The following is a 27,474-nucleotide window of genomic DNA, read 5'->3' on the forward strand; positions in this document are numbered from 1 at the left end:
AGCTTGAAGATTATAATAATTCAGTCTCAGCAACTAAATCCAAAAACTGGTCTCTACACCAGCAGAAACAGTAAGGGCAAGAGTGGGAGGCGGTGGCCCAAATTCTTATTTGAATTTACTGCTGTTGCCTTGTAGGAGGTGGGGGAAAAGTAATGCTTTCTTTAAGGTTTTTTCCGAAATCTCTTTATTTCCCGCATCAAGAATGAGCTACTGTAATGATAGTATGTTGATACTAGTTGAAATAAAGCATGCCCCCCCAGCATAAAATGAGAGCATTAGTATTTTATGTGGGAACTTGATTCAACTTTAAACATAACCAAAAGCTTTGCATTAAAACAACAAAACAAACCAACCCCTCTCCTTCATATTAGTTGTAGAAAAAGCTAGTTTATTGCATTTCAGGTAAAAGATTTCTTCATAAGCCTTAAAATTAGTGTGTTAGTATCTTAAGAGTACTTCTTAACTAGAAAAGAGCTTTTGAGAAATAAAGAGACTTCCTATCTCCCATTCCCACCCCCAGCCTCTAATCAGGGATTCTTTAAAAAAAAATGTCCTAGTTTCTTGAATGAATTTCCTTCAACTTCTGTAATAAACATTTAGAGATAGTATTATAGGTAGTAAGAACAAAGATTCTTTAATTTAGGAAGGGAAACTTAATTTTTACCTAAACACTTTCCTGCTCATTTCTAAAGTGAACATGTTTAGGTGTATCTCCTGAGGTTCTTGTTAGGCTTTACTTTGCCCTTCCCAGTGTTTCCAGCACATTGGGCCCCCATGGCTTCCTAGGCATGTTTTCAAGATAAGCTAATATACCTATGAAGGGCACACTACCTCTCTGTCTTGTCTTCTAGTAGTTCTTATTCTTATTGGCTGTGTTTTGGAACATGTGTTTTGGTATTATTTATGAAACATTTGTTCTCTTACATAATTTTATAGTCAGGCAGGGGCAATGGATACTATGATTTTTTTTAATTTTTATGTAAATTCCAATAGTTAACATAAAGTTTAATATTAGTTTCAGGTGTACAGTACAATGATTCAGCACTTCCATACAACACCCAGTGCTCATCACAGGTGTACTCCTTAATCCCCATCATCTATTTAATTCACACACCCCCCCCGCCACCTCCCCCCAGTAAGCATCTTTTTGTTCCCTATAGTTAAGAGTCTGTTTCTTGGTTAGCCTCTCTCTCTCACTCTCTCTCTCTCTTTTCTTTTTCCCCTTTGCTCATTTGTTTCTTTCCTTAAATACCATATATGAATGAAATCATATGGTATGTATCTTACTCTGACTTATTTCACTTAGCATAATACTCTCTAACTCCATTCATGTCATTGCAAGTGGCAACATTTCATGCCTTTTATGGCTCAGTAGTATTCCACTGTGGAGATATATATACCACATCTTCCATTCATCAGTTGATGGACATTTGGGCTGTTTCCATAATTTGGTTATTGTTGATAATGCTGCTGTAAACATCAGGGTGCATATACCACTTTGAATTAGTATTTTTTTATTTGAGTAAATACCTACTAGTGTAATTGCTGGGTCATAGATTAGCTCTATTTTTGCTTTTTGAGGAACCTCAATATGATTTTCCAGAGTGCCTGCACTAGTTTGCATTCCCCCCAAAGGTGCAAGAGTGTTCCCTTTCTCCACATCCTTGCCAACACCTATTATTTCTTGTGCTGTTGATTTTAGCCATTCTGACAGGTGTGAGGTGATATCTCTTGTAGTTTTGATTTGCATTTCCCTTATAATGAATGATGATGAGCTTCTTTTCATGTATCTGCTGGCCATGTGGATGTCTTTGGAGAAATATCTATTTATGTCTTCTCTCCATACTATGATAGTTCTTATGTCATCTAATCTTATTAATTCATCTAGTTATCTGAACTTCATTAACATTATAGGAACAAGTATATAATTTAGTCTGTAAGCATCCCAAACCCTAAAATTAGTTTTTAAGGGTAATTCTTTATTATACTACCTTTATAAAATCCCTGTCAGATCCCTGGGTTTCTTCCATGTCTGCTAGAAAATATAATGAATTTTGATTTAAGAAACAAACATACCTCCATTTACATTCTTACACAATGCCCCAATTGGTGCATTACTCTGGAATTTCGCTTATTAAAACAGAAGTTATGATATCTCTGTATTGTGCAAGACCTCTGTTTTCTTGGGAAAAAGCACATTGTTTCCAGTAGAACTTACTCATTCAGACTTCTGGTTTTGATCTCCTGAAATATCTATGTGTTTCATCTCTAAAAACTATTTAACAAATTCCACATTTGTTTTATGTAGATAGGGTTGTATATAAATTATTGTAATTCATGTTTTCGTGTAAAACAGTATGAAGAACTATAGCTTGCAACCTCTTTAAAACCCATAGCATGACGGACATACTGCCTTTGTAATAAAGAATAGTAAGAATAAAATGTTGCTGCAAGCATACAGAATACTTTTTAATTTCACATGCCCCTGTACTTCATTAATACCTGCTGATAGGCTTCCCACAGCTGCATATGGTCCATTCCAGATTCTGAAACTCGGTTGCATTAAAATGTGAGTGAAAATGCTTGAACTGCCTTTGAGCTTTTGGAATAAAGGGAGCGAGTGGACAGCACCCAACCAGCTTGCCTTCCAAGACCTATTTATGTTCTTTATATCCCCTGCATCCTTGGGCCTAGCATTATAAAGCATAATGAGAAGCCAAAAAAAAAAAAAAGAATATCTTTTGAGAAACTCTTTTCAAATTAGTGTACCTATATGGACAAGGACTGTAGGCAGTTTTTCCTGCAGATGCTAACAATCTGGAAGAAGGAGTAGAATAGGAGCAGACAGGTTGTCTCCTCACCTAAATTTCTGAATGTTGTGGGGCGGGGTTTGGGTTTTTTTTGTTTTGTTTTTTGGGGTTTTTTTTTGTTTTGTTTTGTAAAATCTTCAAATCATCAACTCACACACCACACTTTAAGTAGGACTTTATTTAGTATCTCCGTATCAGGACTGGAACTTGACACAATTTTCCATACATGTGCACACACACATAATAAATGTCTCCCTCTTGAAACTGCTATAAGAATTAGTGCTTACAGCGTTGGGTATTCTGTTAAAATCATTAACTTGAAATACTGCTCTTTCCAAGGGAATTTTATCAGAAAGAATATAAGGTGTTTTGAGCATGTGATTCCAAAGGAAAGGGAAAGCTAATAAAGAACTTAGTAGTATAAACACTGATTTAGCTATTTTACAGGTACAATTTGGAACTAAAGTAGTTTTTTTTTTTTTAAAAATAGCTACCTTAGCCACTGTGGTGGTAGGAGACAGATTTAATATTTATAGAGGTTCATATGCGGTACCTTTGTCTTTAAAAGTAATTGTGGTTGGCACTGTAGTAGGAAGTCATCTTGGGTTACTACTGACAACTAATATCCAATGTTTCTAGTGGTGTGGGCCAGAATTTGATTTGTTTTTTGAGGAGGTGATTATTTATCTATTTAGGGAAGGTAAGTTTTATTTTTGGCATTCATACTAGAATTCTCTATCCTGGTTCTTATGTTTTTGCACATTATAGATTCTCCAATAGAAATTTCTGATAACACAAGTGTATAAAATCAGAAAATAGTTCACTTAAAATATTTTAGTGTTCTGAAGGAGAAAAGGGTATTATTGTCCTTAATTTCTTCTTTATGGAGAAGTTTTAACTACATTTTAAAATTGTCCTTTATTACCTGATATATGTGTATGGGTGGTGTTCTTTTTGTTCCTCTGTCTCAATATCTCTGCTTTTCTTTAAAATGAGGGTCTGCAAACTTTTTTTGTAAAGGCCCAGATAGTACATATTTTAGGCTATGCAGGCCACATACGGTCTTCGTTGCATCCCCTCCCATGGCATCATCTTTTCCCACTCTTTATCCTCCTCCTCTGTTTTTTTACAACCTTTTAAAAATATAGAAACCACTCTAAGCTTGAGTGACCTACAAAAGCAGAGTTTGACCCACTGACTGTTTTAAGTGAGCCCCTAGTTTCCAAACCCAGTTCTGCCCAAGCTCACTGGTGATTTGGGGCCATTGGCACGTTTGGCTTTGGCTTCTCTGACCCTTTTATGAAGAGACCCTAAATGTCTTCCAGCTTACATGGTCTATGAAATACCTATACATCTGCTTTTGTTTTGTTTTTTTTTTTTTTTCATTTTAAGTACATAATGTAGTTGTTACAGAGTTTAGCTGTGCTTCAATTACATTTCATTAACGCCCAGGTTAGTATCATCTAGGGCTAAGCTATCTGGCATGTGAACTCAGTGTTAGAAAGTCTGAATTTGAGTCCTTGATTTGCCACTGACTAGATTCTGGTCTCAGGCAAGCCACCAGACCACTCTAAGTTTCAATTTCCTCTTCATCAAATGAGGAAATAACACCAACTCTGCCTACCTCTTAAAATTGCTTAATTTTTTTCTAATTGAAATGGAGATACTGAAAATGCTTTGTAAACTATAAAACATAAAATATCTTAAATCATTCTTTTAAGCTCAATGCTTTTTATAACTGTGAATTTCCCTAGAATTTTTTATTACAGGAAAAAATGTTTTTAATTTAAAACCACTAACTTAAATAACAGTAGACAATAAAGCCAATAGTTCTTAGTATAAGATTTGGAGAAGAGTAGACCTTCAAATGCCTAGTTCTTCAAGGTATCAGTAACTCTTTCAAACCAGATCTAATACTTAGATTTTGATTACATTATTCCTTTTCTAATGGTATCAGGTGTTTTCTAGAATATAGATAACATAGTTCTTAATATAATGCCTTGCACATGGTAACCTCTCAAATATTTGCTGACTTTCTCTAGGACCTTAGTCTGCTTTGGCATCAGATGTTCCTATTCAACCTCTCAGCTATAAATAATTGCATTTTTATACTTGGAGTATAAAATTATTGGCTTTCCTTTCTTCATAGTTGTTATTGAATTCTCCACAGATGTTTGCTCCATTCCCTCAATAGTTCTCCTTTCTTCTTTCTTCAGTGACAGAGAATGGAAAGAAAAATATTCCTAAGACTGGACAAGTCTTAACAATTACAAGATAGTTAATTCCCAGTTTGCTCTTTTTCTTAACTCTCCCTCGCATCAGTTTTTTCCATCAAAAGACACTTTAAACCAATTTTCTTGTAATAAAAACTATACCTTGGTTAATGGAAGCTAATCTGAATGGGGGCAGGTGGGAAAGAAACTCTAGAAATCCGAGATACTTAGTTTTGTGATATATACAACTTAAAGAGGAAAAAAACAGACTGACCTGATTCTGTGCTCCTCAAATCTAACTATACATTAGAATCATCAGATGAACTTTGAAAAACCAAGGATTTCCTGGCCCTGATGCAGACTTACTGAATCAGAATCTTTGAAGGAGTCAGGCCTAGGAAAATGTATTTTTAAAAAGACTCAGTTTGAAAACCAGTAAAGTAGTTGCTAGCGTGGTCTTTAGGGTAGGACACATGTGAATTTGAATTCTGGCTCTGTTATTTACTACCCATATAAATTTGAGCAAATTATTTTATCCAAAAAAGTAAGGATAATAATGAAATTTTATGTTGTAGAAGTTTTCAAAGATTAAATGAGATAGTATAGCATTTAAGGGCTTGACACATAACACCCAATAAATTGTTTATTATTGTACATAACTGTAGTAATTTTTCTTACAGATCCTGTATTTCTTAGAAAAATGATAAACAATTTAAATTTCGACTTCAATTTTACTTGAATTAGAATTTGGATACAAATTTATCTCATCACAATCTCATGTTAAATTAGTTCTGCTACCTGTGAATTTTCACAATTGCCTTAATAAAAATATCAAGCTATATATTCACTCTGTAGTTTTCTTATGAAAACTGGGCACTTTTTATAGTAGTAGCAAGTACATGCTTCCAGTAGGCCGAGGAGAATAAACCTGTCCATTTGGCAGAAACAACTACTTCGAATTCTATTCTAATGCAGTAAAAAAAAAATTTTTTTTTTTTTGAAAAGAAAGAGTACATTTTTTTAATGTTCCTTGCTTGATTTCCATAAGGCCCAACTTGATTTTTTTTTTTTTTTAAAGACTAAAGCCATAGCTGAGTCAGGGGAAGCTAATACATGTGAGAATATGGGATATGGGATATGGATGCTAATTTTAGCAAACATTTAGTTTCCTTTAAAAAACTGCTTTCAAATATTATAGCAGAAGAAAGAAATTATATGTCAGTTATACGTGTTAAGTATCTGTATAGACTTCTATAGTTTTTAGCATCCTAAATATTGTGAGATCCATTAAGAAGATTTTTACCCTATTATGTTTGCCCGTACTTTGAGGAAATAAGTCCATTCTTATTTTTCATGCTTCATGCATTATGCCATGCTAAGTATTGTCTTGCTTTAAAAAAGAAAAAAATCATTGGCCCAGTAGTTTGGATGTGTTCTATGAAACAATGAATTTCCTACCACAGTTATGTACTAAGAGGATTCCATTCAGTACGGTCTAGTATAACCATTGCTAAAATAAAAATAAGCAGTGAAAAGCCATTATAAAATAGCCAGTAATGTTAGTTCTTTGTGTTAGAACAATAAATTCCTAGGCATAGCTGTATAAATTACTGTATCAGTTTAATTTGGCCAAGTCAAAGCTCTAGTTTATGGCAGAGGCAAGCTTAAAACTCTGGTCTTCTGGTGGAAGCTATCCCTTTATTTAGAGGATGGGGCCTTAGTTATAACAATTTGGTGCGCAGCCCTTCCAGGAGATGGATTTGGTTGATGGATTCTTAGAGACTATTGAGACCAGGTATTTGAAGAATTAGAATAATATTAGTAATAACAGTTAACCTTTATTTGGACACTGAGTTGGTGTTTTACCAACTTCTAATTTAATTTGTATTCAGTCAGCTTATGAGATACTGTTATTATGTCTATTTTAGAGTTTATTATCTACCTAATATTAATAATTTTGTAACATTAAAAACAACCATAATATTAAGTATTATTAGAGTAGCTACTGTAGGACCTTGTATTTGACACTGCCCTTTACTTTGTATTTTACACATTATTTCATTTAACAGGATGACCTTATGAGAATATAAGTATGAATATTCACATTTCAGACATACCTCCTGACACTAAACAGTTACAGTAACTTACCCAAATTCATACAAACTGAGGTTTGAACTCAGATTTGATTCCAAATTTCATTCCCAGTCCCACAGCATTCCTCTTTAGAGCTATACTCAGTAAAAGTGGCATTACTTGGGCAATAGGGTATGAGTGTCAGAGCAGGACATCCTCTCTTCTTAAACATGTAGGAGTTTGCCCAGTTGGTATGCTTTAATATTCTAAGATAAAAAAATGTCACTGTTTTACTGTTGTCCAATTGTAGAAAGTCAGTTTAGAGCTACAACTCAAAAGGACTTTTAAAAGTTACTGGAAGCTAAGTGTTATATTGGCTTTCTATGAATTACTCAGAAATCTTCTCCAGGTATGATTTTCTCCAGGTAAGATTGCTGAATTACTCAGAAATCTTCTCCAAGGGATCTTTTGTTAGGTGAAGTTGGAACATAGATTCAAAATGCTAAGCTTTGGCTCTTTTGTAGCTAATCTGATTAAACATTTAAAGTCTCACATTCAGGGACCAGGGTGGCTCAGTTGGTTAAGTAACTGCCTTCTGCTCATGCCTTCAGGTCATGATCCCTGGTGTCCTGGGAAAGAGGCTTGTGTTGGGCACTGTACTCAGAGGGGAGTCTGCTTCTCCCTCTCCTTCTGCCCTGCCCCAACTTGTGCTTGCTTGTTCTCTCTCTTGCACTCTCTTTCTCAAATAAATAAATAAATAAAACCTTTTTAAAAAAATAAAGTCACAAATTCATGATAAGGATGTAATATCAAGAGGCTTCCAGGTGGCTTCGTTGGTTAAGCATCTTCCCTGGACTCAGGTCATGGTCCCAGGGACCTGGAATGAAGCCCCACATCAGGCCCCCTGCTCAGCGGGGAGTCTTCTTCTCCCTCTGCCTGCTGCTCCCCCATGCTTGTGTACACTCTCTCTCTCTTTCTGTCAAATGAATAAATAAAATCTTTAAAACAAAAGAATGTAGCATCAGAATTTTTATAGGTTTTAATAATTAATAACATAGTAGCCTGGGATATCCTGTTTAAGAATTATTTTGGAGACAGATCATACATATTTCTATTTTAGTTCACAACTGCTAATAATATGCTTGATACTGATAATATATTGATTCATCTTAGATGGATATTATGACTACAGAATAATTAAAATAAGGGATGATCTTAACAAAAAGCAGTGGAAAACTGAATAAAAATTATTAAGAATAGAAGTTTTGCTTTTACTTTTCCAAGATCATGGTTTTTCAGAACATGAGATGGTTCCACATTATTATATTCTGCCTAAGATGCTTTTATTTACTAAAATATACCTTTTAGTAAATAATTATAACATGTTCCGGTAGAGGTTGGTGGGCATGTCAAAGCTGTATGCTTCATTTTCTTTAAAGGTAATGTGCTTTTCTGATTTGTAGGCTTTTGTTTTCTAAAATCTAATAACCTTATAAAAGATACATCATTTTTAATTTGAACTCTAGTTGGAGTGTCTAACCGAATGCCTTCAGACATGGTTTGTAGTTTTCCTTTAAGTTTCATTCTTTAAAAATATTGACCTTTAGGATCATGAAAGGAAAATCATGAAAACTGTATTTATGAAAAGTAGTAAAAGTACTGAACATGTATGTCTTTAGGGATGAGGAATATGAAGCCTTTTGAGATGTTCCTAAAAACCCCACATGCTATTTGACCATTTAAAAATGGGAGTACAGGGGCGCCTGGGTGGCTCAGTGGGCTAAGCCTCTGCCTTTGGCTTAGGTCGTGATCCCTGGGTCCTGGAATCAAGCCCTAGCATCGGGCTCTCTGCTCAGCAGGGAGCCTGCCTCTCTGCCTACTTGTGATCTCTCTCTCTGTCAAATAAATAAGTAAAATCTTTAAAAATAAATTAAAAAATAAAAATAAAAATGGGAGTATAGGTGTGGGTGGGTGGGTGGGTGGTGTGCAGAACATGTATCTGCAAACTCTGATGAATGGCACCTGCTGGCATGTGAGAGGAGCACCACTTGTGATTGCTGAATTCTGCTTTTGACCAGGAATATGCTGAGATTTTAAATGTTCTCTTTGTAATTAGAGTATTAGGGAGATAGTACCATCTTTATTAATATTCTTATTTATTAATAAATAAGAATATTAATAAATGTTCTCTTGGATATTTCTATTTGAAGCTTAGAAAATTCTGGCATCAAAACTATATTTATTACTGACTCCAAGTAATAATTGAATTATTTTATCAATTGTATCTAAATTAAAGATCCTCCACAACTCTTTATGCCCTAAGGAAAAAGGCTGAATTTAATATTTAAGTTATATATGTAGAAATGTAATATATAATATTTAAATATTAAGATTATTTAAATTATTTACATACTATTCTTCTGTACTTTAAGAAAAAAAGAAAGAAATGAAATTACTCTTCTATTCTTATAAATCTTTCACTTTTATTCCCTATTGTTAAATATATAGAATACAATATTATATAGTCCACATAAATTAAAATTTTGCGTATTTTTAGGATTTATATATTCTTGTATCTGTTCCTTAGTAGGATGGATACATTCCTACAAAGTTTGCTCTGTAGAAACTTTATTTGAGTGATTTTTTTCCTCAGTAATTTCCATTATAATGTTAAAAGTATAAGCCATTCTATTTCTGACCTCTAACTATCAAAATCATTTTCTTTATTGAAATATAGTTGACAAATTATGTTTGTTTTTAAACATCTATATCCTTAAAAGTGACTTTCCCATCCCATAAAATATTAACAACCTTGAAATATTAATAACATTTCTGCAGTGCACTCAAAAGCCAGAATCTTTGGCAGAAAGATTATCATTCTTATTTTTCTTCATGAAGTATTCTTTAATCATTAGACGATCACATGAGCTTTAGTGATTAGGCTACACTTTTATGCTAGTGTGGAACTACTTTGTCACTTCAAATATTATCTCCAGGTTAACAATATCTTTTCCTTAGTCTTTTTCCTTCCTCAGAACCTACTGATCTTTTCCAAAAGTCTTGACTTGAATTGTTCTATTTTAAAATGCCAGTCATAAAAATAAATTGTGTTTTGATGGTTTATTATATATCAAATCACAAAAGCATCAGATTATGTATCATATACATATGATATTATATCAGATTGTAGTTAGGCATCATAATAGGTGTGGACTATTAGATGTTGTACTGGGCCCCCAAGTTCTGAGGATCAGCTAGCTCTTGCTCTCTAGAACAATGCTGAGACAGTTGACAAGTATCTTAAATTTGCAGCTTTATCAGATAAATTACTATTCGTTATTCCTAAATGCACATCGTTCTTACAGGCTTAAGTATATGAGATAATTTCTGTAAAACTACTAAGGAACCAAATATAGTTGTCGGTTATGGCTGTCATGACTTCATGTCATTCTTCCCTGGGTCACACTTCCCCATTTTTTCCAAGGACTTTCTGGAGCTTTTATATGCAGCTTCAAAAATACATTTGTTTTTCTCAAATCAGTATATCGCACACTTGTAATCAATATAACACTGTATGTCAGTAATTTTAAAAATAGCATTGTGTTGTGTTGTTTCAGATTAACTCAGCAGCTGAGCAGAGAGGTGAATGGCTGCAAAATGTTAAGAAATGCTGAGACTATTGCACAGATGCTTTTCCAGTGTCTTTCTTACATGAAAAATGTTCTTGTATTTATCTTTCTAGTAGTGTCACTGTAACCCATTTAATAATATATGAAAGAGAGGATCATTTAGGTGGAATAAATAAAATGGGCAGAGGCAAGTAGTTGAAATTGCTTATTACTCCCCAACTTTTCTTTGAACATCACCCTATGTAAAACTATATTAATATAAAATAGCAGAAAAGTAATATTAAATATGAACCATGCCTGGTATTCCTGGCCAGGCTTGTTTATTGGCTTCTTGATATAATTTCTGAATTTTAGAATACAAATATTAGTATGTGCTTAGTTAAATATTTTTGAAAATTAAAATATTAAATATTAAATTTATAATATTAAATATTATATTAAATATTAAATATTTTTGAAAATTTAAGATTCAGAAATTAGCGATCTATATTTGGTTTCTGGATTAAAATTCTGAGCTCCCAAACACAGCTTTATGTAACAGTCTCCCTCAATTTTACTAATTTACCATGTAAGGAAGGGTCTTAAGATCTCAGGAGCCAATTAATTGAAGTTAAACCTTGTGCTCCAGATCCTTTGATTCAGGAAAATGATTATGTACATATCGCCATTGCTTTGCCTTTGCACCTTATTTCCCCTTCATGGAATGCCCTGCCTGCTCTCAGCCTAGTGAGCCCTGGCTCATCCAATAAAACACAGTGTAGGTGTCATATGTGTCCCAGTCTACCTTTCTGCCCTTCTCACACCTCAGAGATACCCAGATCAACAGGTAGATGCTTTCCCTTTGCACACATATAAGAATATGGACTGTCCAGTATAACTATACCCTGAATAAGTTTCTTGCCACTGTTCCTCTCTAATTCCCTGACCATGCCTGCTCACTTTGGCTACCACCTTAACCTTCATTCCTGATTGCTGTCTTCCCCTTGTCTATACCAACATTTTGCCTTGATTACTTCTACCAGTTGGGTCTGGGTTCCTTTTAATCTTACCCATTTGCTAAAGTAATACATTCTTCCTAGATAATAGTCTCAGGATAGTATAACAATACTGTATTCTCTTTTTTTATTAACATATAATGTTAATCATCATTTGTTTCAGGGGTACAAGTCTGTGAATCATCAGTCTTACACAATTCACAGCACTTACCATAGCATATACCCTCCCCAGTGTCCATCACCCAGCTACCCCATCCCTCCCACCCCCTAAAATGCGCATCAGTTTAAATGTTTAAGAGATGGTAAAGAGAAGCTCCCAATGATGTTGTGTGCACCAGTAGTTGAAGTAGTGGGTAAATCTCTGCTTCAGTAATAGCACTTTTGGCATCATACCAGCATCTGAATTAATTCTGGAAAAATATGTGTCACGTTTTGTTTCATCAGTTTTCCATCTCAGCATTAACGATCGAGGCAAAAAATAAAGCAGTGTATCTAACCTCATCTGATTTCATGGTCATGGCCAGATTTCACAGAGATGAATAGAGGACTTTGAAGTATCACTTTTCTAGTTAGATTTCCATCTTTCCTGTGTATGTTTCATAGAGCCAGCAGAATGAGAAAGGGTCTGAAGGGTACCTCTATCTTTTCTTCCTCCTCCTCCTCCAATGAAAAGACTTCCTCTCGTAGATTAGTGGTTGGTGTTAATAATACCAGTATTCACGGGAATAAAAGAAGAATTGATGACGCCTGAAGGAAGTCAGGTGCTACTCTGGGTAAGTTTATCAGATAGAATCATGACTTCTATACTGTCTAGTGATACTGGGGGTATTTTGTTGTTCATATTTGTTACAAAATCACTCTTTGGTTGTGTGGATATTGTGAAGAATGTTCATAAGCCAGAATACTGCCTCAGATTTCATCAGAATCTATGCTTACGGGATTCATCCCTTAACCCTGCTGCAAAGTGGTTCCATCTCTTTGGTACCTGAAAATTGTGTGAAAGAGTACAGAGAATTAAAAAACTGTTTCCATACAATATTTGCAGATATGTTACTTTCTACATATTATTCTAATAAATGCCCTCCTCATGCTATCAGGAAGCACTTTCCACAGACTTCTAACTTGTGGTAGTTATGTATTAGTTATAGGCTGTTTAGCAAAATAATCAGAAAAGTAAAGAAAGAGACATTGTTGTTTGTATTCATTTAGTCATTTTAAAAGTGAAATTACTATTTGACTCATACAAGTGATATTACCACAGAAGAAATATAAACCCTGTCTTTAGATATTTTGGTCAAGTATTATCAACTTCATAATGTTAGCTCAATTCTATGAGAAGGAATTTTCTTTTTGGAACTGCCAGGAGTCAGAGTTCTATGATGCCTACTCTTCCTTACTGTTAGTTTATAGAGAAAGTTTTGCCCCTGAGGAAGAGCTCACAAAGGCTGAATAGGCAAAAGCATCTAATTCAGAGCTGAAATGTTAAGAAGCCCATGTGACTATACACATTAGCTATTCTCCAGTAAGAAAATACCTGTTTTGGTAAGTTGATCTCTGTATTTCTTTTTCCTCTGTGTTCTCTCATCCTCTCATATTTTTCTCCTTCTCTCCGTTTCTCCCTACCCCCCATCAAACCCCTGCTATGTTCGGATCCATAGAGAAGATAGGATTATATTGTATCATGCACTCCCTCCCAAAACTTTAATAGGATCAGTGCCTTTTTTGTTGTTTTCTGTAATTGTCTTTTTCCTATTACTTTGTGGGTCTTCATATATTCTGATTACTAATCCTTTGTCAGTTATATATGACTCAGATATCCTCTCCCTGTTATATTACTGAGCTTTACGCTTTGTTTATATTTTATGTAGTCTTAATTGTAGGGGAATTTTGCACTTTTGTGCAGTCAGATTTATCAGTCTTTTCCTTTTTGTGTTCTTTATGTCTTAAAGAAATCCTTCTGCACACCCAAAATTGTACTTACTAAATGCTTTAAAATTGCCTTTATATATAGATCTTTAATCATTCTGGAGTTTTGATATATTCAGTGCTGCAATAAATAATCATGCATCTCCTCATACAGACTTGCATTGTCTAATCAGAGGCTCCTAGCCACATAGAGCTCTTTAAATTTAAAAGAAAATTGAAGGAAATTTAAACTTCAGTTTTTCAGTCTCACACTAGCCTTATTTCAAGTCCCACAGTCCCTTGTGGTTAATGACCTTTCTGTTGGAACAGTATTGATACAGAACATCTCCATCACTATACTAAGGCATCTTTTGCTCTCTCCTAGTATCTTTACCAGGACCCTTTTCATAGTAGGCTTGAATTGCAGTTTCTCTCCTCCTAGACCCTTTTCAAGTGTGTTGAAAAGGCAGCTAGCTTCTCATCTTCCATTAGCTTCTTCTATGAATTAGAGCTGCTCCCAGGTGAAAAGCTGCCCTAAATACAGGACGCATCCCTGTAGTCCTCCTTCTCCCACTATTACTTGTTAGTTTTCTGATTCCTTCAATTAAATGTTTTTCCTCCAGTTTTTCTAGTTATTCTGAGTGAGCCGGAGGGTTTAAATTACCCAGATTCTCCATTTTTCAGAAATGCAAGCTACCCAGCATTCAGGCTCACATTTATTCCTTAACTAAAATATTGTTCATTTGTATAAAAGTTTGATTCTTTTACCCTTAATCTGGAGCTAACTCTATTTGAATTAAATATTTTATTTTTAAGTCAATATGTTTTTCTTTCTAAATCCAAATCTACTTTTTTATCCTACCTTTAATTAGGCCTGTTTGTCAAGTAAACAAATTGGTTCATTAAAAAATATACCAATCCAGCATTAACTTTAAGCATAAACATAAATTAGAATATCTGCTTAATATTTCTGAGGTACTTGTGAATAAATAAGTCTCGGTTTTATCTGAAAAAGAACGTTGTTCATTTCTTTTTACATGTTTTGCTTGCTCAACTGTTGAACAACTTTAATTCTTCTGATGATCCCCGTAATACAAGTGGTCTTGGAAACCTGAAGTTTCTAGTAAAACTTTGCTGAAACATGATTTTGTGATGAGAATTATAAACTTTGCAGATTAACACAGTGAGGACAATCCAACTTGCAGCATTAAAAGCTAAACTGCCTGATACTGATTTCAATAAGGCTATTGTTAATGCAAGTGCATGTTAACATCCTTAGTGACATTAAGGCAGTACTACTGACATTAAAATAAATACTCCAGACTTCATTGCATTCAGAAAGCGTGAAGGAAAGTGAAAACAGTTCTTAAAGTTTGTTTTTCAAACACTCCCTAATGTTACAATATTTTTATACTTTTATTCAAATGTTTTGCTGGCCTACAATACAATATGCGGAGTATGACTGAAGATAACTGTTATTACTGATTATTGCTAATAAACTAAGTTGCTGAATGCTATAATAATAACCGGCTTTACTTTGAAGTACTGTATATCATAGATAAGAGAAAAGCATAATCATTCAATGGCCAATGAATAAATGATTTCACAGTTTAAAGCATTTAATAAGACTGAAATCCATAACAAAGCTGTTCTCTGGTGTACGATTACTAGAGAGGTTCACTAGGTCAGAGTAATAGCAAGGAAGATTGGTCTTAATATCCAGTATGCAGTGTACCTTTGTCTCTTAATCAAAATGTGAAAAAGTACACGAAATACAGACTTGTACTTTCACAAGACTTAAACCAGAGTTGACATCTTTAAAATATGCCTCAAAATTGAGAAATATAGAAATGTCATCACTTACACAAATAAGAAAAAATAACCTTTTATAGCCCATCTGAATCATTCCTGAAAACAGACCACACACAAACTTAACATTTTAAGCCAAGAGGGCTTTAACATATAAAGGGGGAAAAAGAGACTTAATGGCATCAGAACTAATGTCCCCTGAGTATTGAATGGAAAGGTATAGTGTAATAGGGCAAGTATTCTTCCGTCAACCTGTCAGATTACTCTCTACTGTTTCCTAGAGTGAGAAAGTAATCAAATCTCTATACTTCATTGAATCACAAGGCTCTATTAAGCAACAATTTGAAATGACCATATAAAATGTCTTATTATATATGAACTGTAGTCTTGGATAAACTAATCATCAGAAGTCTTTTTATAAGGTAACTTACAGAGTTGTACAGTTTTTATGTTAATACGTAACTCACAGGCTGCTTTATGTTTTAGCATATTTTATAAATGATTCTTGGAAGTTTTAAAGAATTTGTACAATTCATTATTTGTTCTTGGGTGGCTTTAGGGATTTAAAGGGCATGAGAATGCCAAAGGGAATCATCTGCTTTCCTGCCATAAGAAAAAGTAGCATTAGTGGAGAAAAAGCATGTTTGATGTAAGAGCTAGATAAAAACTCACTGAAACCTTAGGATTTCTTTTTACTTTTTATAGTAGCTTTTTTTTCTTTTAGGAATTTATGCACATCCTCAACAGAGAAACTATGAACTTTCTGAACTTTTAAAAAAATTTTATTTATTTATTTGACAGAGAGTGAAAAAGCACAAGCAGGCAGAGCAGCAGAGGGAAAGGGAGAAGCAGGCTCCCCAGTGAGCAGGGAGCCTGATGCAGGGCTCCATCCCAGGACCCGGGGATCACGACCCAAGCCAAAGGCAATCACTTAACCAATTGAGCCACCCAGGCACCCTACAGTAGCTTTTTGAAGGGTGCTTGATACTGGATTAAGACTGAGCCACTTAAAAAAATATATTTATAGCAAAAGCAAATTTGTCTCAGGGAGTTATATAAAATCTAAGGGGTTTCAAAAATTCAAAAAGATAGAGGAAATAATATTTCAGTTGCATTTTGATTAACAAGTTCATTTATTTGGATTTTTAAATAATGTTTAAAATTTTTAATACCTATTTAAATTTGATGATCAGTGTATTACCTTAACCATGAGATTTGCTAGTTTTTTTTTAAATTTTTTATTTTTTATAAACATATATTTTTATCCCCAGGGGTACAGGTCTGTGAATCACCAGGTTTACACACTTCATAGCACTCACCAAAGCACATACCCTCCCCAGAGATTTGCTAGTTTTATGGTGATGACAAAAATAACTTGTTCCTCGGCTCTTGGGCAAGACTGGTACTGATTAACAGAAGTAGAAGTAGTAATGAAAATAATGATCTCTTATAATTAGAATAATACACCTTATTTAATTACCGTCTATTTTCCAATTTTCTTTTAGGATACCCCCCATAATATTATTATTCCTAAACAGTAAATAGGGGAAATAAGGCAAAGACAAGTCAAGTAACTATAAATCTTCATCATCCTTTCATTCAATCACTCAATGAATTTTTAATTCCCTTCCTAGATATTAAACTAATAGTAGCTTAATAATAGACACCATATGGTGACTCAGGCAGTTAAGCAAAGCAGTTGACAAAGTAAAACAAAAGCATGAATATTTTACATACTTCTCTCATCACTAAGACATCATGCCATTTAATCAAGTAAAAAATGTATCAAACCAATTTGTTTTATGTAGAGAAGAATTGATCCAAGACATTCCCTTTTCTCACATTTACTTGCTCTCCTGAGAATTCAGTCCAAATCATGTTAAAGCTAATGGATAAGATATGTACCAAAATGTATCACAAATATAAAGCAACATGAGGTCAGTCTATGATATTCAAATTTTGGTTTTTTCTAAAATCAAAATACCTTGTTTAAAACTTATACTGAGAAGTATCATATTCAATTAACAGGTAATACTTTTGCATAGAAGTAGTTCAGTGGAAGAATCTCAATAGTAAATGAATGATGAAAATATGCACATAGAGAAAGGGATTATAAGTTTATATATGTGTAGCATACATTTATGATTTTAAAATCTTGATTACAAAACTGATATAAAATTCAAGTTTAACGACATACTGCATTAAGAATCTTAATCCTCCAAGAAAAGAAAAACAAAACAAAGCCCAGGAACAGGTTTCTTTTGGTGATGATCTACCAGGTATTACAGATGTGATTTCCCTCTTGTTCTGCTGTCTTCGTGTCCCTCAGTCATCATAGGCAGAGCATCAGTCCAGTGACTCTTCCTGTCCGTATTGGTGGCGACAACCAGTCTGACCTGAAAAGAAACCAATACTCCTTCCTACCCTGGAAATGCTGGTAATTTATCTCACTGGCTCCCACTCCCTGAAACCCGCCCTCACCCCTACCGCCAACAGAAGGTTTGTTTACTTAAAATGCAGAATACCTCTTTCACATGTAAGAAGATTGGATTCTTTAAATACTAAGTGACTTAACTTAGGTTTCCTGAGCATTTCACATGAAAAGAAAAAGCGTATAATTTTTTTTCCCACATTAGACCATTACTTCTAAACTTTAGAGAATTTCATAGGGTGTGTGCTCAATAGGATCTTGGTTTATTTGTTCTTTGTTTTTCAATTATAACCAGATGGGAGAATGAAGAGAATAAAGTGAAAATTACAGAAGCATACTTCTGATACTCTTAGTTTGTTACCATCTACTAGTATTAGAAGCAGATAGTATTGGTGACTATGTGAGTGGTGGGAAGAAGGGAGGTCATGTTTTTGTGGCTCCCTCTTGAACCCATTTATGAAGGCTTTAATGGTCTAGGGCTGTAAATCTAAGCCTCAGTGGTCAGAGTTCATGCTTAACCTCTCTGGAGCAGGGCATGCTCCTTCTGATAGATCAGGGCTACTCCTTGACCTCTGTGGGTTATAGACATATCATCAGTTCATAGATGATAGGTACATCAAGAGAACCTGGTTAGGCATATAGAACAAATACAAATCCTGATCCTTCCAGACTAAATATAAAATAATGTAAATATTAATAATTATACAAAAAGACTTTTATACAGACTGAACTTAGAGAATTTAGATGACCCACAGACACTGAGTGATCTTCGGAATTATGGATAACATCCTTATTTTGAAATTATGAAAGGAATTATACTGGTAATGTAAAGAGACTGTATAGCTCTAAATAGATGATGCCTCATTAATTTTTCCACATTAAAATTTTAATTTGAGATAAATGCTGCCATATTATAAGCACTAGATATAAAAAATTATAGAATTTTTTTAATGCTATGCCCAGATTTTTTATGTTTTATCTGTTGTCTTTCCTATAAACCCAAAGCCATGTATTGACCTATTAATCCTTATGGCAAAGTATGTGCAAATATTTTACCTCCATTTAGCTCATATTTTATGTGGAATATTTGTCTAAACCACACTTTGGCTTTCTTCTGGACCTTTTCAAAGGTATTTTAACATATACATTTAACATTATTCTAAAGGAGTGAAAAATATCTTTTAGATTCCTTTGCATACCACAGAACACTTTTGTTAATTCCGTGTCCTTACATATCTACCTCGCTACTTCTCTCTTTATTGATATGTGGAGCAAGACCTTAACTTTTCTCTTTCAAATTGTGAAGTAAGTGATATATAGTAGTTTACATGTTTTGATTATTGCAGAGATGAATGTGACTTCACAGGACTTTAGTACACACCAACCCTGAAGAAAATGAATAAATAAAACACTAGCACAGATTTCTCTGTTCCAAGAGGAAAGTCCACATTATGTGGGTTAATTTATCTTCTGTCATAAGCATTTCGTATGCTCCTCAGTATCGTGGGAGGAGTGACACTTATTTTCTGTTGTGTTCAGAACAGCCATCTGTGCTTGGCACCAGTGCATACTGACCACACACTGAAGAGCTGAAGCATCTGTAATCCGCTCAGACATTTCTTTGAAGAGAAAACTTGGGTTTGCCCATGGTGCCCAGTTGGGAATGCTGAGTGTATACCATAAGCTTGGCCCTCAGTTTGTCATGGCTTATGGTTTGGAGTGGCTCCTCTCATTGTTTGAGTTTGGTTGCACCAAAAAAGTAAGCCTGTTACTTCATTGTAACAAGAAAGTGCTTGTCGAAGCGCGTTGCATGTCGGCAGTTTAGAGCCTGCTCTTGCACTGTCTGGAACTTGGACAACTTTTTAACAAACTCTCCAAGGCAAGGTAACTATGACAAGGTGTCAGTTACTTTCAAAAAGCAAATAAATCAGGGGCTTTGAGTCTCAGTATAATAATAAAAATCTAATGTCCTCACACGAGTGTCTTCATTCCATGATTTTGAATCATATTTTTGGTAGTGAAGGCTCCACCTTCAAAGTAAAATCCTAAAAAGCAGTTTAGAGAGTCAGGTATTCTAAGAGGATGCTTTTTAGGAATTCACAATAAAAGAACAATGAGTTAACTTAATCCAATGAACTAAAGAACAAAACAATGAAGAGTGTACTTGAAATTTAATCCTTCCTTGCCTATTTTCCTCACCAAATCAGGAAAGACCTAATTGCTGTATACGTCCTTATATCTGAGAAAGTGACTTCCAATGTCTTCAGTATTTTATAAGCCAGTTAATCACTTGCTATAAGTTCACCTAAGTTTTAACAAATTTCCATGAGTAATTCTAAACTTACTCTGTTAAACAGTATCTCAAGAACTAACAGAGAGATACGAGTCTTTAGGGCTTAACTCTTTGATTAGCTAGTACCTAACAACAGTCTGCATTTTCCAGGTTCTACTCCAAAACCATAAATTGCCTTTTTTCAGAAAGGCATTAAAAACATTAATCATTAGTTGAATAAAGAGACTGGTTGAGAACAAAATGGTCTGCAAATAAATGAAGACTGCCTTTGCTAATCTTTAGCAGTAATTTCCAGTGCTCTTCAAGTATGTGTTGTAGAGCAAACATACCTTACTGAGCAAAAATTGGGTGTTTCAGTTTAATTTTCATGTGTTCTTGTAGCCTCCAAAACTATTGCTAATGTTAATTCTAAGTCACAAATTATCTAAAAAAGAGTAAGAGTATACAAAGTGTTGCTGATAATAGTAACATACATAAATTAGATGAAAAAGGCTTTTTACAGCTAATTGAAGAGTATATTAGGATTGCTTTTTCTAGGAAGAAGCAATATAAACTACTAATTGCTAGAGCTGGTGGTGCTTCATTCCACTGCTACTTAGCATTTTTAAAATGTTTTTAGTATACTTGCTATTATTGCTTAATACTAAAAATATCTTGGAGATGACATTCTATAGAAATGCCATATTGCATTTTGATTTTCACTGTTTAATAAAGATATGTTAATAATACTTCAGAGCAGTGGCCTCTAAACTTTTTTATTGCATGTATCTATGAGAAAATTATAGCGTGAACTACCAATAGATGCATATTTGTTTATTTATTTACAATTATACAAGTACATTATATAATATATTTTTTAAAATTAACATAAAAATTTAAAGACATAAAATTTTATATCTTAAATACCTATTCTAGTATCTTCATTTTAGACACCATTTTATATACAGATTTGCTATAGTTAAGAGCCAATAATAGTGGTGTATTTTTTTCACTGTTAGTTATACCATTTATAATTTAGAGTAAATGCTGAGAAATTCTTAGTCACATAATAATTTTATTTTACTAAGACTCATTTGATTCTAAGACTCAATGAGTAATAGAATGAAGATTAATCTTGAAAATCTTGTTACTTTATATCATTGAAAGCACTGCACCCTTCTGCTCTCTGGGCTCAGTAGAGTAAACCTAAGGTTGTCAGATTGTGACACGGTCCTTTAAGACGCTGGGCAAAGATTGATGACCAACAGATTAAAAACAAGCAAGAAAGTATAATCTCATTTTGCCGGGTTTTGTTTATTTTAATGGGCAGCTTATATAGATCTATCTAAGAATAGAAAACGTCTAGAAGAAAATGGTTTCTATGAAAGGAAATGAGTGGATTGGAAGAGGAAACAGGATTTTTGCTTTTCACGCTGCACATTTCTATACGGTCTGTTCTGTTATTCTTTTACAATGAGCTTACATTACTGAATAAAGTAACACAAACATATGAGGACAGGAAAGCCTCCTTTTTTGCTCTATTGACTATTCTTGTCTCGTCCTTGGTTTACTGGTTTCCTCACTTCCCCTACTGGAGCGGTATTCTCCAGTTACATTTTTTTTTTTTAGATATATTTATTTATTCGCGAGAGCCCACATAGATGCGAGCACACATAGATGCAAGCACACTCACATACACACGCAAGGTGGGGAGGGGCTGAGGGAGAAGGAGAGAAAAATCGCAAGCAGGCTGCCTGCTGAGCCCAGAGCCCAATGTGAAGGCTCAGTCGCAGGATAGTGAGATCAAGAGCTGAGCTGAAATCAAGAGTAAGACACTTAACCAAATGAGCCACCCAGATACCCCTTCAGTTACTTATTTTTAACAGCCTATAGGGACTACCCGAATTTTTTTCTTTTCTCCCATTCTGATTAACAGCCTTTCAGTTTATTTCTTAACACCTGCCTGCAACCCCCATCCTCAGATCATACATAAAACCTTCTCTTTATTCACTACTCCCACACGTACATCACCCATCTCTTTATTATCTTAACTGTTCCAGTTATTCCATTAGTTTTGTTCTATGCCTTTGAGAATGTATTGTCTACAAATAACTTTGTTTCTAGGAACCCTCAAAAGATAACAGTGGGCAACATAAATACCTTAAGAACGTATAAAAATTACACTGAAAGGAGTTTATCATCACTAGAAAATGTTGGCTTTCAGCCTTCTATAAAATTGGAAATTGTTGCTATTTTATAGTGTAGCTCTAAGTCCTTCAATAAGGATTCAAAGCCCCAGATAGTCTGAGCCTCAAACTGAAAAGGAAAGTATATATAGATATGTATGGTTTCAGAGATCCACAGTACCAGAGTGGCAGCTTTCACCTGGAGAGTAATTTGCAGGGAAATACACCATGGTTTGAGCTTAGCCTCTGCATCTGACTCCACTTTTCAGTCTCTGACCTCAGATGACTTACTTAGCTTTAATTTTATCATGTTAAAAAAAAATCAGCATTTTTAAAATGCCACTGCTTGGCAGATGACTAAATTAAAAATACATATAAAATACTTAGCCCAGTGACTGTTTAGCTATTAACAGCATAATATTAAAATTAGAAAAAGAAAAGGCAAGAAATTTTACCCCCCCAAGTAAAAAAAGGTTTTACTCCGTTTCAGCATTTGAAGCTGTATCACCAGCATCTGTCTTTTCACTTCATACACCTACAAAATTAGTAGATTTTTTTTTCTTAAACTAAATATCATGATAGTGGTATTTATCAAACATGTTTCCAATGTTTGAAGTTTCGGTACCATTTCTTATATGCAAGTTGACCCTTGCATGCAAGATAAAGCTAAGCTCTGAGCTAACAACACATAATGGGCACATACCCTACAGAGGATAAAATCTTTTCCGAATACAATCTTTTCTGAATTTCATTTTCCTTTTCGTGAATTTCATTCACATGTGCTTATGCAAATATATCTAAGCATACCTTTGTTGTGCCCTAACAGAAAAAAAAAAAAACAAAAAACTTCTTTAAATTTAGACTCCATGTGATTAAAAGCAGATGTTTAGTTCCAAATCTACAAATGTATTTTTAACTTAGGAAAAAGAGGGTACTCCAAAAAAACTATTATTCATTGCACTTTTGAGCAAAGCACAAGTCATGCTGAGTTCAGGTGGATACAATTAGCTACTACTAAAAATAAGCCATTGGTGGAGTCAGTGAATACTGAATATAGGAATTGTAAGACTTTGTGGGAATGACAAATAATGGGAAGAACAGTTAGTGGTCTGATTCTAAGAGCTGATACTGATCGGGAGGCTGCTGTGGCTGGAGTTACTTGAAGGGGAGTGGTGGGGGTTGTCTCTCTGTCCTGAACGCTTTTGTTCTGTTGTTGAGGCTCACTACTCTCTAAAGCATTTCAGTGATGCCAGTAGGGAACTATTGTCAACCAGCGTTCTAGGTGGGAAATGAAGCTTCCTAGCCAGCAAGTCCATATAACACCACTGCAGTTTTTACATATAGATTATTTTTGCACATGTACATTCTACCTAATAGATAGTAAACTAAAATAAGCCTATCTCATTCTCTTAAAAATAACCTTACCAGCAAACAGAAATTCCTCCATGTCCCATTTAACTCAGTTTAGTCTGATTTAGCATGGAAGAGTAAACGTGTACACCAGTCATTTAAGCAAATATTTACAGAAGCTTTGTAGAATTTTTTGTATCAATTTAGTTTTTATATTATTTAATAATTAGTATAATTTAGCTCTTATGTAATAAGTCCTTTAAATAGTTGAAGTTATTTCTAACACCACTGGATTTGCTTTTACTTAATTGTCCTATCTCAGGTTACATATATATAGGCAAGTACCTTTAGGTATTTTGATGCTAGATTAGTAGCTTCAACTGTCAGATGTATTTATTATTAATATCAACAAAGGTCACTGGGATTTAAAATAGATTAAGCAGTTGAGGAAAAGCATGGGACGTAAGTAACACATATTTTCTTTCTTTCTTTCTTTTTTTTTTAAGATTTTACTCATTTTATTTGACAGACAGAGATTACAAGTAGGCAGAGAGGCAGGCAAAGAGAGAGAGGAGGAAGCAGGCTCCCTGCTGAGCAGAGAGCCTGGTGCGGGACTCGATCCCAGGACCCTGGGATCATGACGTGAGCTGAAGGCAGAGGCTTTAACCCACTGAGCCACCCAGGTGCCCCCACATACTTATTTCAATGTCCTCAAATACTTTGCCATTAATGGAAAATTTGGTAAGCAACACACTATATCAGGTTTCATAATTATAATACAAGAGAGACTTTTTAGAAATATGGCATTAAATATTAGTCTCACTGATACTCTTTTGGCTGGATGATAACTACTTTTAGATAGTTTTTAAATCTTAATATTATGTAGATACAGAAATATAGGTCAACCACTATGTTTTATTTTAATTGATAATAAATTAAAATTGAAAAATAATGCTCATTCTTTCCGTTTATCTTCCATATTGAATATATATGTAACAGTTTCACACATTAAACCCAGTCTCAAGATGAACCAGTTAAGACAAAGCTGACAAGTAAGATATGCCCACTTTTCTATGGAACATTTTTATGTTTTAATCAGGCCCTAAAATTATCTTCTAATGCTAATTGTAATGCTGTAGGTAATATGGATCAATATTTTTATTTTTTAAATGTTAGAAATTATTTGACAAATTGTGTTTTAATGATTTATAGACTTTATTTGTAGAATAAAATCTGATCAGAATGTGTGAGCTAACGAAGATGCTAGATACAGGGGTCCAATCCCTCTCCTTAATGAGGAATCTAAAACTCCAGTACTGAATAGCTTCACCAAGGTCACACAAAGAGGAGGAGAACAGATGTGTGTGAACTCTAGTCTATCTAGTTCCTTTTTTTTTTTAATTCTTAAAACAACTTTATTAGAGGGTTTTTATGATGATAACTGTTTTACAGATGAGGAAACTTAAGAATATGAAAGAAGAAGAAAATAATCTTACCAATTGATTGGCAGTTTTAATCAAGTATAATTATACCTCTAAGTCTTTCTTTTTTTAATTGAAATATAATTGATATATTAGCTTCAGGTTTACAGCATAACAATTCAATATTTGTATATATTGCAAAATGATTACCCAGACTATTTCTAAAGCCTCTGTTTTCCATACTACATTACAGTGCTTCCCACTTTCAACTTCCTACTGTTTGCTCTTCCCAAAGTGCTTCGTTCACATTCCAGGTAACTTAAACTGTTTTTCCTACCCTTCCTTAACACCTACAAAAGTCATCTCCATTCTCTCTGTATCTCCAGGGAAGTTTATTGCCTGAATGAATCTCTAAGTAGTCTGTTCAAAAGTGTAACAAGATGAAATGAGCCTTCTAATGTCAGAGGAGCTCTTTGGGGGCCAGTGGGTCACTCATGTGGAAGCTCTTCTGTCCTGTGAATCTGTCCCAGTTCCAGTTTCACTTCTAATTTTCTCTTGTTCTTTAGTTCACTCCTGAACTGCACTGAGTCTCTTAACAACTTAGTAGTTTCCTTTTGTTTTTATTATATGATCTCCTAGTAAGAGCAAGTATAAAGGGGAAGGCTTTTTTTTTTTTTTAAACATATGTAGAGATCATTTTTAAGTGGTAAAAAGTGTATTACTGACATTTAGGACCTTGAATTTTATGCTCCAGGATAGCAAAAGAATATATACAGCATAATCATGAGATATGACCTATGGCAGATTTTTCTTGGATACTTCTAGAAGTCATTTCACATTTTTTTCAATATCAGACCACCAAATTACATTTATTAAAATATATATAGATAAAAGTAATTATAAGCCATAAATTAGTATAACCTTTCTAGAACATAATTAATAAATAACAAAAAACTTTAAGTTACTCCCTTTTGTTCTATTAATCATACTTATAGGAATTTATTCTGGGATATAATAAGACAATCAATATAAGGTTTTAGTTAAAATGTTCACTGCAGGATTTGTTACAGGATTGACTCTGTAAAATAGGACTAATGGTACTACTTATCTTTGAGAGTTGCTTTGAGAACTAAATACTACATATGTACTATATATACATAACATAAATAATAAGTAACTATTAAAATGACGATATAAACACATTAATATTTTTAAAAGTTCATGCATTATATTTCCTGAGAAATAAAAGTAGGTTATAAAACAGTAATAAATGTAACTTTTATGTAAAACAATGTACATTACAGTGGTCTGGATATTGTTCCCCAAAATATTACTAAAGCCATCATTTTGGTGATTTTTTTACTTTCTAATCAGTACTGTGTCAAAATTGTTTACAATAATATGAATCATTTTTATATTCAGGGAAAGTAGTGAAGTTATTTTTATTTTAAAAATAAACTGTACAAAACCTTGCTATTTATTAACAGTGTGACTTTTAATTTGTTTTAAATTTCCTTGTGTGTAAAGGAGAGTAAAAATAAACTTTAAGTGTAAATGTCAGTTCTAATTCCCCTCCCATCCCCCCCCCCATTTCAGAGTCCCAAGCCTTTCTTGGCTCCATAGTAGCTGAAGTGAATTCCTTCCCAAGGCGTGCGGGGTCATATTTCTCATCGACAACTTCCTTAGCAAAAGTAACGCTGCCAGAGAAGTGGAAGGGGGTAGAGGGAAACCGAGATATTGACAGAGCCCAGGGGAGAAGTCAGCAAGGTGATCCAGGGCTGTACTGGCAAGTCCAGAATTATGTGGCAATTTTAAAACTGTCTTTAGTTTTACTCATTGTTTAGAACTCGATCACGTTTTAAACATTCTCTTTGTGAATTTCAGGAAAGGGACACCATCTCTTTCCATTCATTTGGACTCTAGTTTTTTTTATTTTTAGCTATATATAGAGGAGAAATTTCCTTGGTTAGAAAATAATTTTTTGAAAAAAGAAGAAAATAATTTTTCGAGAGAAGAAACTTTAGACAGCTAGCTGAAGTAAATGGTGCATTAAGCTTATGTGTGGAGGACATGGAGAGTGACAATATGTCATACCCCTCCCACCCACACCAGAACATTTACCTTGAGACATGAGTGCCTTTCCCTATTTTTAGAAATAATCATGTTATTTTAGGAGTACTATATCATCAATTCTGAGGGGTTTAAAAACTAGTCGGACAAGGTCTCCTGCATTGCAGCATTTATAGTTTTTTGGTTTTTTTTTTTTCTTTCCTTCCCTATTTAGTTAATAGGCAATAATAAACCCATATCAGAATTATTCACTGAGAAGGAAATGGCATAACTGTTCACAGCTGTAGCTGCATAGGTCCTCAACAGCTCT

At 34.1% G+C, this 27,474-nt stretch overlaps 1 protein-coding gene across 1 annotated transcript in view; it reads left to right on the forward strand.

Moving 5' to 3' along the window:
* The window catches only part of SPATA5 (spermatogenesis associated 5), a 332,472-nt gene that overhangs the window by 208,346 nt on the left and 96,652 nt on the right, over positions 1-27,474 (forward strand). The gene's annotated exons all lie outside the window — the stretch shown is intronic.

This window comes from Mustela putorius, unplaced genomic scaffold (genome assembly GCF_011764305.1).
Source record: "Mustela putorius furo isolate JIRA1106 unplaced genomic scaffold, ASM1176430v1.1 tig00000721_pilon_pilon_pilon, whole genome shotgun sequence".
Taxonomy (NCBI): Eukaryota; Metazoa; Chordata; class Mammalia; order Carnivora; family Mustelidae; genus Mustela; species Mustela putorius.